Below are 17,145 nucleotides of genomic sequence, written 5' to 3'. Positions count from 1 at the left end.
CCCTCTGAGCTTAGCAGTATTTATTAGACAGTGCATTGAGGCATGGAGAGTTTTAAATTGGCAGGGAGATGAGCAGCTGATATGTGTAGGCAGAAATCAAAGGTTTAAATAATGCCAAATTATCCTCCTGCACCTTGTTAAACACAACTGCAGCCGGAAGGGCTGAGGAGGTGGGGAAGGAACAAGGAGGGAAGCTCAATTCTTCTATTGGATTAGAGAGAAAAGGGATTTCTCTGCAGTTCAGTGCTCTGTTCTAGTCGGAATTAGCCTGGAAAGCTGATTTTCACGGGAGGTGGGGTCATGGTGTGAGTRTGTGTTTGCCTTCAATGCCACTTCAGTTCCCTTTGGTGAATTTAATGGTGCTCCTTGATCACTTCTCATTTCAGGAATATCTCAGTGGGGYTTAAGTTCAAGGAATCATAAACTCATATCCATCTTTAMATGCTCAGAGCAGGAAASCAGAGAAACCCAGAATTATTYAGGCTGGAAAGGACCTCTAAACCTGGGAYTGACCCCTACCTTGTCCCCTGAGTGCCCTCCCCTGTCCTTCCTTGGACAYCTCCAGGGGACTCCAGACCTGCCTGGGCAGCCCCTGCCGTGGCAGATATTTTTTTATCCTCTCTCATAATATCTTAGTTTTAGTCTCTGATTTATAAGCTGCTGCTGATTTTGCCCTCAAGATTGATGCAACGTGAAATATTTGATTCCTTTGTCCCCTAGACCGGGGCAAATCCTTCTCYGTGGTTCTCATGAGAAAACCAAAGRATTCTTTTCCTCTTCCTTTGCTCACATGTGCTGTTTGTACTCCTTCAGGTGCACTGGCAATGGAGGGACTCTCTTGGTGYACTCATCTTGTTTTGGGATGCCATGGATTTGATAGAATCCTGGTATTGTCAGATGCTTCCCTGACTTTAAGGATTTRTAAAGGGGCCGGCTGATTTGACCTGACATGGGGTAATTTCACACCTTGTTTCTAAGCAGAGGTGTTTGAAGGGACTGGTTTGGTCCTAAAGAGGAACACATGGTTTTAAACACCTTGAGCCACCCTCATTTAAATATTTAATTTGATGTCCCAGATGGTCTTAGGTTAAACCCAGGTTTCTGGTGTTGCCTGGTTTCGCTTTTCTCTGGGACCAGTTGGCCAGTGCAGCCTGGTTGTGTTTCTTGAGAAGGGGCTGGGGACTTCTAGTTCGATTCCAAATAACAGCACAAAAATTGGTTACTGCAAAATCACAGGAAATTTAAAAAAAAAACTTCCAGGAAAAAAGTAAAATTGAAGAGAAGAGAGTGAATTGGCTTTTTATTCCACACACTGGTGCTGGATAAAAGTTTCTGGTGTTTAAATCATCGATTTTCCCATACTCTTACATAGAAACAGTGGATATTATTATTGTTTCATTTTACTATTGTTTTATTTTACTAATCTTTTCTTTTACTTCTCTTAGTAGATTTTACTCTTTGTAAAAGTTTCTTGACTTCTCAGACTTTTTATTCTTTAAAATGGTTGTGATCCTTCCACCTGAGCTACGACTAAGCTCATTGTGCTTCTGTTTTGTTTAGAAAATGGAATTCCACATCCACAAGTCAAAAACTTCAACTCTTCCCTTTCGTCAGTGGTGTGGTTTGTTTTTTTTTTTGGTTTTTTGTTTTTTTTAAATCCTTCCAAGTTTTCCTTTACTATTTTTATTGCAAAAATAATTGCACAGATCTGGGCAGTGTCCTTTGTAATCTTCTGACAGTTTGAAGGGTTTTGTGCCAAATATAAAACAAAAGAAGCATTTCCTGGTGAGGGACTTTTTGTGAGGGTGTCGAGTGACTGGACAAGAGGGAATGGCCTTAAACTGCCAGAGGGCAGGGCCAGATGGGATATTGGGMAGGAATTGTTCCCTGGGAGGGTGGGCAGGYCCTGGCACAGGGTGCCCAGAGAAGCTGTGGCTGCCCCTGGATCCCTGGCAGTGCCCAAGGCCAGGCTGGACATTGGGGCTKGGAGCAGCCTGGGACAGTGGGAGGTGTCCCTGCACATGGCAGGGGGTAGGACTCTAAAAAGTTCCTTTTAGTTCAAATTATTCTATGATTCTATGCAGTTACTCCACTGTTACACACAGAAACACAAAGGAAGCAGATTCTTCAATGCTTTGGGGTTCTTTTTGAATTTATTTTGCATTTTTTTTTATTGTTCTTGTATTCATAGAAGGTATACAGAGAATTCCAAGTTCATGCTCCTAAACCGTTTATCAACAAAAAGCCTCTTCCTCCCCCTCTGTGCTCCACAGGGTCTGCTGATGCCCCCTTTCATTGACCTGGGATGGATTTCCTATSAGGGCAGGGACACTTTGTGGGAGCTTCATAAGAACCAGATCTTATAGAACGTGGCACTTCAGTGAAGTGGAAACTGTAAACAAATTCTCTATCAACAAAGCCAGCACAACAGCATCTCTGAGTGATTGATAGCTGCTGGGGAAATAAATTCAGGACTGAATATTCCCTACAGTTGCATATTTTAGAAAAGAGAAGATATATGGGATGTTCAGATACAAGTGATGTGCAAGTGCATTTTTTCTATTCTTTCCAAAAGAGAACAAACAGCCAAAAAAAAACCCAGTAAAGGGAGAGACTGTAGATCACAGAATGGGCCAATCCAGCCTGGCCTTGGGCACTGCCAGGGATCCAGGGGCAGCCACAGCTTCTCTGGGCACCCTGTGCCAGGGCCTGCCCACCCTCCCAGGGAACAATTCCTTCCCAATATCCCATCTGTCCCTGCCCTCTGGCAGTGGGAAGCCATTCCCTGTGTCCTGTCCCTCCATCCCTTGTCCCCAGTCCCTCTCTGTGTTTCTCGTGGCTCCTTCAGGTCCTGCAAGGCCACAGCGAGGTCACCCCAGAGCTTCTCCTCTCCAGGCTGARCAATCCCAGCTCTCCCAGCCTTCCCTCCCAGCAGAGCTGCTCCATCCCTCTGCCCATCCTGGAGCCTCCTCTGGGCTCTCTCCAGCAGCTCCAGGTCCCTCCTGTGCTGGGTMCAGGGGCAGCTCTGCAGTGGGGTCTCTCCTACAGAACTCATCCTACTTCTCCAGGCTTGGAAACACCGGGTTTTTGTTCAGAAATGCTCTGGAATAACTTCTGAGTGAACAGTTAAAAAAAAAAAATTGAGTGATTTAAAAATTAGTATTTTCTATCATGGTTGAGCAGTAAATGAGGAGCGCTGTGGTCCTGGGCTCCCAAGGTCATTGAGGCTCCTGTGGCCACTGGAAACASATGTGGCCTTTGCTGCCTTTGCTCTTTGCAATCTCTCCAAGGCTCCACCAGTGGATCTCAAAGCTCCTGGGCCCAACCTGCAGGAAAGCAAGATCATTTTTCATTTAATGAGYTCGGGCGCACAAGCAATTAAGAAGACGTAATCAAATGGAGCTGATCAGGATGACACAGCAGCTTGCCTCTGGGCTGCTGCTCCAGTCAACTGCTCCCCAGATCTGAAATTTGATCTGTTTGGCYAAGAAAATCGATGGCAACAGTGGCACAGGCAGTGGTTTTCCAGTTGCASGGGAGTGAGCACTTTGGTTTCCAAGGCTTGGCCTTTGTGCTGTGCTCAGGAGATGGTGATGAACAGGGGAGGAGAGGATCTGCTGGGCTGATAACACCCTGAGTGCTCCAGGAAACCTGCTGCTATTTGAAAATCATTGGATTGCTCAGTATCCAAACTCTTCCCACAGCTCCACATAACCACTGACCCCACTGCTGTCTGCTAGTGAAAATGGTYAAAAACAAGCTGCCAGAGAAAGGTAAACTGGGAATGGTTTCAGATAAATAACCAGTTTCTTCTTTATCCGGAATTAAACGTGTCATGAAGCAGAATCTCGCCCCCAGCCAAAACCAGCTAAACTGTTTTTAAACTAATTGTGAAAACTAATTTTAAACTTTAAGAACATTAACAATCACACACAGAAAATAACAAAAAGCTCCCAGAGCTGTGCTCAGCTGTTTCCTCACCATCCCTGTGGGCAGAACTTTTCTATAATTAAGTACTGGAGGTCTGCAAAGAAAATACCTTWTCTGCTTGTTCTTCCCATGGAATCAATAGCTCGGGATTCATTTCCAGTTGTGAAGCTGGCTGATACAAAATTCATCATGCTCTCCATTTCAGCCAGCCTGGAGCTGGACAGAGGCTGAGGAGCTCCATGTCAGGTGTGCTGCCTCTTTATCAGTGTCTGTGAGCGAGATAAGATCAAAAAATGGGACTTCAAAACCTGAATGGGATTAGGAGGGGAAGAGTCTGGGTATTACTAAATGTGAACAACAGTTTAAATCCTACAGAAATACCTGTGCAATTGCTGTCTCATCTGCAGGATTATTTTCAGTGCTATCTCAGAGGGGAAAACCTTACAGGGAGGATTTGAAAGCTACCCTGAATCCTTGAATTTCCAGCTATTAGGAATGAAACTGAGTCTGGCTTTAGGCATCACTTCTGTTCTCCTGTTGGTGGGCTCTCTGTAGCCTGTGGGTCCAAATTACTCGTGTATCTTTATAAATTATTATTTTTGTAACTGAGAAAAACCACATTCATTTTGCTGCCTATCCTTGCTAATGTAAAACTTCCCTGGATATGCACTTGGATTGGACTGATGAGCAAAGGATTCCTATTTATCCTGTCCTTTCCAGTCAGCTGCTGCTTGGAGCAGARTTTGTGTGTCCTTAGGTCGTTGGAAGGATCACTGATGGCAGAGATTCCTTTGGCACTTCCCAATTTCCATAGGGGCCAAAACACTGAGCAGAGTTATATCTTGAYAAGGACAGATGATCAGTCTTCATTTCTGCCAGCAAATATCCTCCTTTTTTATTATTTTTGTATCAGGTTTTTAAATTTTTAAAACTAATTTGATTACCTTTGCAACAAGAAGCTGAACTGCATTTTATGTTAATTTACACAGGTAAATTTTAAAAAAAATTAATGTACGTGGGCAAATGAACACAAAATGTTCAGCTTTTTTTCCAGACCAAGGAGCAGGGTTTTTTTTTGTTTGTTTGTTTGTTTTTTTGGTTTTTTGCGGTTTTTTTTTGGTTTTTTTTTTTTTTTTTTTTGCTATTTCATAGAGTCGTTGAGGTTGGAAAAGCCCCCCAGACCAACCCGTGACCAATTCCTACCTTGTCCCCAGCCCAGAGCACTGAGTGCCACCTCCAGGTCTTCCTTGGACACCTCCAGGAATGGAGACTCCACTYCTGCCTTCTAGGGAATGATTTTTTTTCCATGCCTTCAACTCTCCTGAGAGTGATGCCAGACAGAGAGATTTTGATGGCAATCAGGATGTCCTGTAAGGTGTGTTTATTTCTGAAAGTGTTTTCTAAGGAGGTAAAAATGAAGAAGTAAATATTTTCAGGCTTTGGAGTGAATATTRCAAGGGATATGAAATGTCTTTTCCAATGGAGCAGAATTCCAGTGAGTCCCTCCTTGCAATTTATCCAGTGGTTGACGATAAAGGTTCCAGACAGCACATGAACCACGCTGAGACTTCATTTCCATAATATCACTAAAGGCAAAATAAGCCACAACAAAATCATCCTGGCTAAAGTTTCTGGAAGGAGTCTTTTGGTGTTTAGAGGCTGCAGAGTCCACACAGCAGCATCCTTGGTAGGACRAGGGGGAATGGCTTCCCAGTGCCAGAGGGCAGGGACAGATGGGATATTGGGAAGGAATTGTTCCCTGGGAGGGTGGKSAGGCCCTGGCACAGGGTGCCCAGAGAAGCTGTGGCTGCCCCTGGATCCCTGGYAGTGCCCAAGGCCAGGCTGGACATTGGGGCTGGGAGCAGCCTGGGACAGTGGGAGGTGGCACTGGGTGGGGTTTAAGGTCCKTTCCCACCCAAACCATTCCAGGATTCCGTGATTGGCTGCTCTGATTTGAACAACACATTTTGGGAATCCTCTCCAGATCTCTCTCTGGGCTGACAGGTGCAGAGTCCAGCCATCCTTTGTTCCATCCCATAATTTCTCCCTCACAGARTTGCTTGACAGAGGAGATATTTGTAAACCTTCCATTCAGTACAATAACTCCTAAATTGGTTCAAAGGCAATCAAAAGCTGTCACTATTTTCCAATTTCCAGACCATTTTGGGATTAATTGGGCCCAAACTTTCCAAAGAGAAGGATAAGGAGATCGTGGCAGGAGTAGCAGGGGATGCCATGGATCTGTTCTTCCACCTTAGGATGTGGTTTGCTTATCAAATGGACAGTTCAAAGAGTTAATTCCCCCTTCATGCTTTTCCCCAAAGCTTCTTTCTAAAATAAATTTTGAAGGAAGTACTGACTTTGCATTCCTCCTTTCTCCTTTCTCATCCTGCTTTGGTTTGGTTTGGGACTTTTTGGAAATTAGGAGGTATTTTGTTGTAGGATTTACCTGAAAATGTGAGTGATAAACAGGGAGCCAAAGCACATCTCTGTAATACACTGCAGTCTGGGACCAATTTGAAAACTAAGAGAGCCTTGTTTTTTTTTGCTCAACAAATGAACTCTCCAAAGTGTCTAACTCCCTAGGAGAGTCACAAATAACTCTCTAGCTCCTCAGCACTGAAATCCTCATTGCTTTTCTAATTGATCCAGGCTKTTTGGACCCAGGCTGGCTCCAGGAGGTTCAGAAAGCACCTCAGACTGCAATTACTGAATCCACTGGACCATCATTCATTGACAGAGTCTTCCAAGGATGGCACCTTCCCAGGAAGTCTCATTACCCTGCGTTTTTCAGGGATGGGGGACATGCACAGGGCTGGGATTTAGGAGCTGCACATTGCCCTAGGTGCCTTCACCTTGTTTGAGGAGGGGACCAGACCCTCTGCCTGTGCCTTTGGAGCCTGGTTTGTTCTCCCACCTTTGCACCCCCAGGCTGCTTGGGCAGCACTTGCCAGGTCCTTGGCTGAGTAACTTTTCCATCCTGGAGTTTTTGTCAGCATCCATTGTGCAAAATGAGGTCGCTGTTTAAAGCCACAGGAACTCCACTGAGAGTAGAAGTTCGTTCCATGCCATTTCCTTGCTACTGCTACTTCATGTAGCAGAAATGGGCTTTGAAACAAATTTTTGGGCTTTTTAGGTTTCTAATGTTGGCTACTCAAAATCGATAAGCCTTCCCAAAGCCCAGCACCCTGTCTTGCCTCAAGGCAGTGCTCAGTGGGAATTAAATCAGGGTTTAGTTAAGACACAGCATYAAAGTCCATCCTTAAAACATGCAGGTGAGCCCTCAGTGCTTGTTGCTGCAGGGATGGGATGGAGAATTRCCTGGTTGGAGGTGGATAATTCAGAGCAGTCTCATGACTGTAGGAAGTGCCCCTCCAGAGCAGGGTTGCATTTCTGGGGAGAGAGGGAGAAAACTGCGTTGTTGTRATGAAGATGTGCTTGTGGAAATTGGTTTGTCAGGGTGTTCTYAGCTGAGTCTGAGGGACAATTTGAGGAGCTGAGCGATCTGAGAGGTTTTCAAGGCAAGGGGACGACTTGGGATAGCAAAGCTTGAAGTCCTGATTAAATTATAGTATGTTGATCAACACTGCCTTCATTAAGAGATGCCAGGAGAGAGCTATTTATAGGCACAATATGTAAATCTCCYGAAATTGGTGGTTAATTCCCTGGAACACAAACAATCCTGGGAGTGGCAGCTTAATTAGTTCTTGTTTTCCTGGGTTACCTGCTGGAGATTGGCACCAAGGGGAAAGTTCTGGAATTATTGGAATATTTATAGCCTRGGACAGATGACTTCAGAGGAACAAAATTGTTTGTTATACCAGAGACTGACAGCTTGATTTTTTAATTTAAAATAACATGTGGATGGTGCTGATTTTTAAGATGGGGGGGATTAGAATTTTAAAATCCCAAAGATGGAGGCTTAATGTCTGTGTAATTCTTTTCTACCCTAATTTAAAAAGTGCTACTTCTCAAAGGAAGTCGCCAAAACCACAGCCTCAAAAATACATTCAGTGGTATTGAAATGTTGTAAAATTTGACATCTGTTTTTGAAAATAATTGTATTGCTGTGTATACATCAAAATTCTTTGAAGGTTTTCCCCCTAAATTTAGTTTAAAAATTAATTCCAATGCTCCTTTCTCTCACCTCAGCTCATCTGCATCAGTGCTGTGAAACACAACTTTGTTGWGGACTGTAAAAGTCTGGACTGAAATTGGAGAAACTCTTCAGGGCAAGATGAGAAGCCTGATTATTAAATATGATTTCCAACCTCARTATTTAACCTAAGGTCTAATACTGATAAATTTACCCTTTAGGAACAAGGCAAGGCTCACTTCATGTTTCAGTTAATGAATACCTATTTATTTGATGTTTAARAAATTCCAACAATATGAAAGGTTAGGAATATCTCCAGCTGCTTTTCCCAAGTTGCTTTTACTACTGGTACTATGGTAGTCCAAATTTGCTTTAAAATTTTTTACAGGACCAGGAATCAGTTTAATTTCCAATGGCAGAAATTTTTCATTGTCCTCTATGAGGGCTCTGTCTTAAATTCATCACAGGCAAAATGCAACTCCAACAAATATTGAGAATAAGATGATATTTGAATGCTGGGGGCATAGGAATGGATAAAGGCAGGTTTAATCAACTTTTGAAAGCATTCCTGAAGATATTGCAGCTTTTCTTGACTCATCCAGTGCTTTTCAATGGTCTTAAAAATTATGTTCAGTAATGGCAATTTYAGCTGCTCCCTGGCATAGTCTCATATTTTTATGTGCTTTACGGTGTTTTCGGTGCAAGTATGATTTTAAAGGCTTGGGTCAACTCCACAACTGCCTGTAAAATGGGGAGTTATTTCAATCTGAAAGAACATTGCCTGTAAGAGGGATGGCTCTGCCTTCTTCTCRAGCTGTAAAAATAAAGCAGCAATGCACAGCGCTTGCAGGGCAATTTGCACATCCCAAACCCTTTATAGATGCTGTCTCTGTAAATAAAGTTAAAAAAAATAACTGGAAGAATGGCAGAATCAAGCCACAAAATAAATTAGCTGATTGGGCTGCGTGCTCTGAAATGGAACAGGGGTTTTTCATAATGGTCTTCATTTGCTTCTTGTCCTCTTGGCACTGGATTATCCCTCAGCCTCAGTTTTTTTGTCCCGTTCAAACCCAACCCAACCCCAAACTGACCTCATTCAAGCCTTGGAATTCCCCAGTGCTGAATTTTAGAGCAGGGCTTCCCTCTGCTCAAAGTACCCAAATTCTGGAGGTTTAAGCAACATTTGAAACAAGCTCAGGGTCGCATTCCCAGATTCGAGGAATCAGGAGTGCCTTCCAAGATTCTCCAGTTGGGGATTTCTCTCAGGMAGAGCTGCAAAGAGCCCGTGAAAGCCCTTCTTATGCCATGTTCAATGCAGAGCCGTGGCAGCAGAGCCAGCTCATGTAAAGGTTATGCCAAGCTGCCCCGAAATTGCCCAGCTGTGGAGCTGAATGCCTGCACAGGAAACAAGGCGGGGCATTTTCCCCTGCAGTGAGGTTGCTTGGTTACTCAATTTAAATGTATGGCTCGACATGCCTCTTTGTGAGAACCCTCAGTCTGTAAATTGAGTTGTAGAGGCTCTTTCATAGCTGTTTTTTTTTTTTTTTTTTTTTTCCCCCCGGCCAAATGGAAGTGGAGGTGAGGACAAAGGACTGCTTCCTTCTGGAGCAGTTGAGGCATTTTGGAGAATAAAGTGCAGCTGGGAACAGAAATACCTGTTCTGGCAGGGAGAAATGTGAGCTGCTTTAACTCAGCCTGCAGGAATTGCACTCTTTGCTCCTCCACGCTCACTTTCCCAGGGATCTCCAGCTCCCAGGAGCCTCAGGCTGGAGGTTTTATCATTGACCTGCTGGGGCTGTGAGAGGTGGAGACCTCAAGACTTGGGCTCTCTCAGCAGCTTGTCCCACTGTCATTGAAACGATGCAAAAAACAGAAACTGTCCCAACATTTGTAATGTTAGACAGTCAGGACATTATTTTCTGGCCAGGATGTGCCACAGAAATAATTTTGTCCACACAGAGCCCAGGTATTGCAGAGAAAATCATTCCATGATGCATTGATTTGACAAGATTTTCCCCAGACTTTAYACAGTCCAAACTCACAGAACTTTATTGTTTACTGTTTTTTGTTCCTTGGTTTACTGTTCATTGGTCCAAGTTGTGCGGTTCTTAGTATTTGGGTTACTGTTGGATCTGGATTTCCTTGCCTCTGATATTAATTAGGTCTTCCTTCTTATCTCACTTTTCCCAGACCAGATGCCTCAAGGCCACGCCACGGGGTCGGTCTGGGGTAGATGTTGTTTGATGCTTGCTGATGGCTGCTATTTTTGGGGATATTTTGGGGATCTTTTGGGCTGCTCTCAGTCTGTTGAAATGTTAAGCTCATCTCCTTCAAGTGGGGCAAAACCTCCTAAAAAAACTTTAAGATTCTTTTCCCCAGGGCAGAGGCAACCTGAAATCTCTGACTAAAATTATAGAATGAATTTTTAAGCTGATRTATTTTCCAACACCATCAGCCACCTCAGGGTCACCACTGCCCTCATGGCACCCATTGTGCTGGCAGGGTTTTAGGGAATCAATGCGGGTGTTCTGGCCTGGTTCCATCATGGATCTTGTGTGAGCCACCGCAAACTCTCTTGAATTTGCAGCCCATGGTCAGGCACAAATGGAGTGTCTATTTCCTCATTAATAAGGTAATTCCTTTTTTAAGATGGCCACAGTGTTAGCAGTCACTCAGACCTGAGGGTGGGTCTTGCTGGTTCTCACTTTCTATCTTCAAGACTTCTCTGAAAGTGCTTGATGGGCTCAGCCATGTGGAGGAAATGGGGAGAAAAGGCTTGAAAAACTTTGGACTCACGGAATGGTTTGGGCTGGAAAGGACATTAAAGATCAAAAATTCTACMCCCTGCCACAGGCAGGGACACCTCCCACKGTCCCAGGCTGCTCCCAGCCCCAATGTCCAGCCTGGCCTTGGGCACTGCCAGGGATCCAGGGGCAGCCACAGCTTCTCTGGGCACCCTGTGCCAGGRCCTGCCCACCCTCCCAGGGAACAATTCCTKCCCAATATCCCATCTAAATTTTCCCTCTGTCAGTCTGAACCCATTCCCCTTGTCCTGTCACTCCAGTTCCTGTTGCAGGGTYYATCCCCAGCTTCCCTGYAGCCCCTGATGTCCTSGAAGRTGCTGTGAGGTCTTCAYACAACTTTTTCTTTTCCAGGCTTAACAGCCCCAGCTTTCTCAGCCTCTCTTCACCTGACTTTCTAAACCCTCTTCTACAGACTCTTCTTTTCTTCCCCTCACGGTTGCAGAGTATCCATGAAATTAAGACAGTTGTTTTTGTTTAATTCTCACTAAAGAAAAATTGAAATGCTTATAAAGGCAGCAGGGAAGAAACAAAACATAACAAATCCAGATTTTCAGCTCCTCTCAGTCCTTGAAAACTCCCCTCTGCTTTGTCTTAAACTCTGATCCCACTCTTTGGAAAATAGTTTGGACTTGCTTGCTGGGTCAGGGTTTTTTGTAGTCCCAAGCAAGTTGTCAGTGCCTCATTTCTACAGAAGTTTTCCCAGTGYTGGATGTTGACCTATCCAAGGATTTTCCTTTCACATGCCTATCRTAGGAAGTGGCTTCAGTGGCTCCTTGAGGAATTTTCCATTTTGCTGTTTGTCCTCTTCACAGCACAGAGTCACTGAGGTGGATCAGAGCCCTGAACACGCTGTGAATTCCTTTTTGCTGCTTTGTTTGGGTAGGATAAAGGGGTATTTTTGAGACACAGAGGGAATAGAGGGTTGTAGGGAATGGTTGGATTCAGCTTTTCCCATCACCCTGATGGAATGGTACCATGTGAACAGGCCATGACTTGTTCAAATTAAACTTGCTCCAAGGTGCTGTGGTTGCTGCACACTCTGATGGMTTCAGGAAGGATTTGGAAAAATTAATGAAGAGACAAATTTAAGAGTTAATATTTGTTCTTTCCCATCTTGAGGAACAGCCCTGGGATTGATGCTGAGGAGTAACAGAGCCTTCCACAACTACTGACAAGGCTTAGAGCCTGATCCTTGTTTCAGTTGCAAATTAAAGAATGAACTTTTATTCTGCCAACAAATAAAATAATTTCCTTTAGCARTTAATGGGCAGAACTTTGTTCAATGGAAAATCTTTTAAACAGAGCTGAGTATCTGCTGGCAACTGAGTCAGGGGTTTGAAATTGCCCGTTGCACTCCCTGTGACTGTTTAAAWAAAAACAAATGGAACATTTTATCTGACTAAATAAAAGCAGACTTGAATATAAGATAAATAATGAAATAACTCAGGGTAATGATTGAGTGTTTCTGCARCAGCTGGAAGAAAAGTTGATGATTAGCATGTGGAAGTGGATTTTCTTTTCCCCCAGTTTTATTTCAGGAGCACTGAGGAGGAGATTGCAGTTCTTTCCCAGAATCGTATCCCAGGAAGGTTCAGGTTGGCTGTTTGTTTCCCCAGGAAAGTTCAGGATAACTGTTTGTTTTCCCTGGRAAGTTCAGGCTGGCTGCTTGTTTTCCAGATGATTGTGCTGTTCTCCCTGCAGGGCTCCTCACTTATTTTCTGTGCCAAGGTGGAACTCCTCTCTGAAGGGGGAGGACAGAGTTACTGAACTTTTCCCAAACTCGTGCTCTGTTCATGGGGGCACAAATCCCTTCYCATATCTTGTGGGAGACCTTTTTTTGTGCCGGAAGTCACTGAAATTTTTAGGGATTTGTGGGTCAAGCGATTTTTTTTATTAAACTTTGAAGCCATGTGGCTCAAAGACTAGAACAGTCCTCTCCCGACACTGCTCCCAGGCCATTCAAATGTTTTATTGARCTGGAATTTAGGGATATAGGAAGGATGGGTGGTTATTTGGGGTTTCCAAGTGATTKGGTTCAGTAGGAGTGATAGAAATGCAGTTCTGGATGTCTGTGACTCCTCTGCTTTGGTGCCGGCACTGAGAGAAATGTGAGGGGATCCTTCAGAAATATGAGTGGGACCTCTTGGAAATGTGAGTGGGGTCTCTCAGAAAAGTCAGTGGGACCTCTCAGAAATGTTGAGTGTGGGGCTTCCCAGAAAGGTTCCTGAAGGGAGATTTGCAGAAGCTGCTGCAGCCTCGTGACCTCCACCCATGGTGAACCCTGGAGGAGTTCAGGTGTCTCCAGCTGCTCCTTAACCTGTTGATCATAGTGGGGTTGGGACCGGATCCCAAAGGTCCCTTCCAACCCAAAGCATTCCGTGACTCTGAATCCCTCCAGTGACTGGGAACAGGAGACCTGCATGGAAAGGCCTGTGAAGCCCCTCTGTGGAGGAGCTGGTCCCTCAGGAGGTGGCAGTTCCCTGGCAGAGGGGATGTGAGGATGCAGCTGCCCTTTGGGATTGGGGGAGTGAAGAGCTCACAGGGGGAGGGAGCTGCTGGSAACTGCAGACCCCCATGACTGTGGGGCAGTTGGGCTTGGAGGGGACCTTTGGCTGTCAGATCAGCCCAGCCTGGTGTGACCACAGAGTCACAGGGTGGCCTGGGGTGTAAGGGACCCCCAGATCATCCAGTTCCACCCCTGGCCTGGGCAGGGCCCCCTCTGACCGGAGGCGGTCTCCTCTCAGGTGCCTGCAGAGCCCTGGGTGTTGCCTGTTGTCATTAACCTTTGTTTTCATTTTTATTGATGTTTTTCCATGCTTTTAGCTGTAAAACAGAGAGGAGTCATCCTAGGAACAGGACTGCTGCATTTGAAGGGGTTTGGAAGGTAAAGGGAAGATGATCTAGTAGGTCTCCGTTGGGAAACACACAATTATCTGAGTTGTTGTGTTTGTCTCTCCTCAGGCTGTTTGACCTTGTTGAGCATCTCACCTAGCGCCGTGATTGAGGGTTTTCTCTGAGCCACCTCATTAAAAATAATTAGAAATTAAAATAATGAAAATTAGCCAGCAGAACCAAATGGAGCTGAGCCTTGACACTGTCACATGGAGAGTTTGCTAAAGAGGTTCTCCCTTTGCTCCCAAGGAGAGAGGCCCTTATTGATCCCTTTTTYATGTTTGTAGAAGGGTAAAGCAGAAGCACTGTTAGGAAAAACAGTGAAGTTAACAACAGGAGAGAAATGCTTTGGTGCAAGGTCTTAGGAAAACCTTCAGAGCTTGTTGATCTATTGAATAAGTTCTGTTTGCCTTTTTTGTTTTTTCATTTAATGAATTCTATTTGCCTATTCTGTAAGGAGTTTAGGGCAGGTACACTGCTGCCTCAGGATTCCATTTATCAGCATTGCTTCTTCAACATAAAATGCATCATGAAAATCGTAGGGAGGGGAGCTCACTTATGGAATGCTTTTCTTTTTTTTTTATGATTTCTCATTATTTGATGCAAAGACTATTCCATCATGCCCAGGAACTTCAAGGACAACTTGTTTTTTGTCGAGGAAGTTGGAACAGAGGCCTGTTCTGGTAATGCATTCTGGTAATAATCTGCAGTGTAAAATTGGAAGAGGTGAAATAATGGCTAAAAGAGTTCCACCAAGGCCCACACRCTGACATGGGGCACTTTTCTGCTCTTTGGCTTTAAAGTCTTGTGGAAATATGTCCTTCCTAAGTCACTTTTGAGACTGCAGTTATTCTGTGCTTGTTTAGGTTGAATGAAGCAACTTACTTTTTCCCTGCTGATTTACCCAAGAGTGTTTCCAGAGAGCCTCCATTTTCCTGGATAAAATAAATTCCAACTTCTGTCATCTTTGTAGGGCAGACTCTCCATCCTCCTGATGGTGGGAATAACCTTCCTGTGCACCTGGCTCAGTCCAAAGATGTTCTTTTTCAGGATGTTTACTTTTCCAGGAATTCCCACCGGCTCTGGCCAGTGCCTGGTTGTACAACACAGTGCTTGAGCTTCTGGTTTATTGAACTCATATTGCTGCTTATTGATTCTATTTTGCCAGGGGGAAAAAAAAAGGGTACCACCCATATATTTACCACATGCCACTTGCCTTTTAGGTTTTGAATTAAAATTATTGCTTCTGAATTGGAAATTGGCRTCAGACTGCCATTTTAGATCCATCTGATCCATGTGTGGTGATGAATGTGGAGCTGAGGCTGTGGCTTTGTTAGATTTGGTYCTGGAGAAGGGAGAGGTGACAAAGCCTGAAAAAGGAGATAGTGGGTAGTGCTGGCATGGTGAAATGATGGGAAACAATCTGTAAACTGTGATCTGTGCACTACAACTGTGTTTCTTCACAAATCTCTCATTGGTGCCACGTGGATAATTCACAAGTTTCCTGCTCCCATCCTGCTTGGGTTGTTTTTCTTCCCTAGTTCTGGCTCTCGCTCTAAGCTCTTCTTTTCACTGAAATTTATCTCATCATATATTTCCTTACTTCACCTGCTCACATTTGCAATAATTCCTCTGCAAATGGCTGAATTTCACTGGCCAGCCCTTCCTTTTCTCTGAGACTCCCTAAATCCCCACTGGAATGCTGGATGTTCCTTTTGAATGGTGAACATTCCTTTTAAATGCACTATACAATGCTTYGATTACCATTCTGGAAATTCAGATGTGTTTGATGGAAAACCAACTTTGGGAAAAGTTGTTAACCTGTGACTATGTATTTGATTTGTAATTTTGATAGTTGTCTTATTGGATATAAACTAGAAATTGGTCTGATTTGGGTGAACCTTTCACTGGGACACACAGCARGGAGAAAATATCATCATGGAAACAGAGAAGATGGGGGAAAAGCTTGTGACTTTTTTTAAAAAAACATGATTATTCTTTTTGTGAGATATATGCAATTTTTTGACTCAAAAATTGTCCCCGCTTTGTATTTTTATTTGGATATTTAATTTGGTTTTCACTTTTATTTTTGTAGTCACTGTTCAATTGGGAATAGCAGGGCTATTCCTGAAAGCAAAGTTGCAGTAAAAGTTTCTATTGTTGAGCTTCTTTGTCCTAATAAAGAGTTTATTGAAGGGTCCTTCAGTTCCCCAAATCCTGAATGTCTAGGAAATGATAACACTCATCTCTAGAAAAAATGTTAGAACTGATTTTGTTATGGCCCTGGAATTGTATTGCATCAAGTGGAAAAAATAAGAGCGGCGGAAAAAAAAACCCAAAAGGCCATATTTCATGTAGATAATGSAAACATTTCTTATCTTCTTATTATAGGAAACTACAATGGTATGAAAGATGTGGTGTTTCAAGTGATTTATTTGCTCTGTTAATGCCTTCAAAACAAAAAGCTTTAAAATAAAATAAGTCAATTTCATTCTTAAAAGACAAACAAACAGAAAATATTCAATTGTTATGTATCAAAGTCGACCATATAAGAATGCAAAGAGGAGGGAGGGAGAGGTCATGCATCACCTTGCTCTTCTGTTTAATTTACAGACAATATTCTGTGGGGATTTGTGTGCTGATAAAACACCCCAGAAAGCCAAAACAAAGCAGTAATACTCGAGTACTTCTTTCCTATTTTGAGAGCAGAAATTGATTAGAAGGCACCATTTCACACAAATGGGTCTTGGTTGGGTTATCCATCAGAGGAGCCTGTGAATGTCTGTAAAATCATGGGCTGCGATCTCAGGCAGTTCTGCATAGTGAATTGGGAAGGGGAAKGGTTGTCTCCTTTCTAACTGTGTCAGAGGTACTCTGAGGCTCTTGGAAAACGAAAAGCTCTTCCTAATGAACTTTTATTTCCATGTGCTTTAAAGAGGGCAGTGGTTTTCTGCTGTTTAATGTAGAAAACCCGACTGGTCCTAAAACACAGTCATCACATGTGGTGATCATGCTTTTATGTATTTTAAGACTACACCTATGCATTTGCTAGCTCTGCATGTACTGCTTGTTATCTTTGAACCTCTCTTTTGAGTAAACCAACAAACTCTTACTTATTTTCTTTCGTTATTCTGCTCTGCCTCCATTGATGACTCTAAACTTTTGACTCCAGACTGGCAATATGAGGGTAAGATAGCAAAATGTGACTTCCTGAACATTGCTTGTCTGCTTTTCATTTGTGTTCTCCTTAGAGTTATTAAAATTCCATTCACTAAGTAGATCCTTTTTGTTGCATTTAAATTCAAATTATGTTTGTTTCTGTTGTGAAGCTTTAATTATTGTTTATCCCTTTTAATCATTCCTTTGTCATTTTTTTGGGTTAAATTACCATTGTATTCCCTGTGTCCTGACAGACACTGAGAT

The 17,145-nt window shown here is 43.5% G+C and overlaps 1 protein-coding gene across 1 annotated transcript in view; it reads left to right on the top strand.

The window, feature by feature from the left end:
• Positions 1 to 17,145, top strand: part of PCDH15 (protocadherin related 15) — a 456,551-nt gene that overhangs the window by 229,247 nt on the left and 210,159 nt on the right. The gene's annotated exons all lie outside the window — the stretch shown is intronic.

The sequence above is a fragment of the Malurus melanocephalus genome, unplaced genomic scaffold (genome assembly GCF_030028575.1).
Source record: "Malurus melanocephalus ecotype Western Australia unplaced genomic scaffold, MMel_1.1 scaffold_207, whole genome shotgun sequence".
NCBI lineage: Eukaryota > Metazoa > Chordata > Aves > Passeriformes > Maluridae > Malurus > Malurus melanocephalus.
Note: the sequence above shows the minus strand (reverse complement) of the source record. Positions and strands in the feature narration are given on the sequence as shown.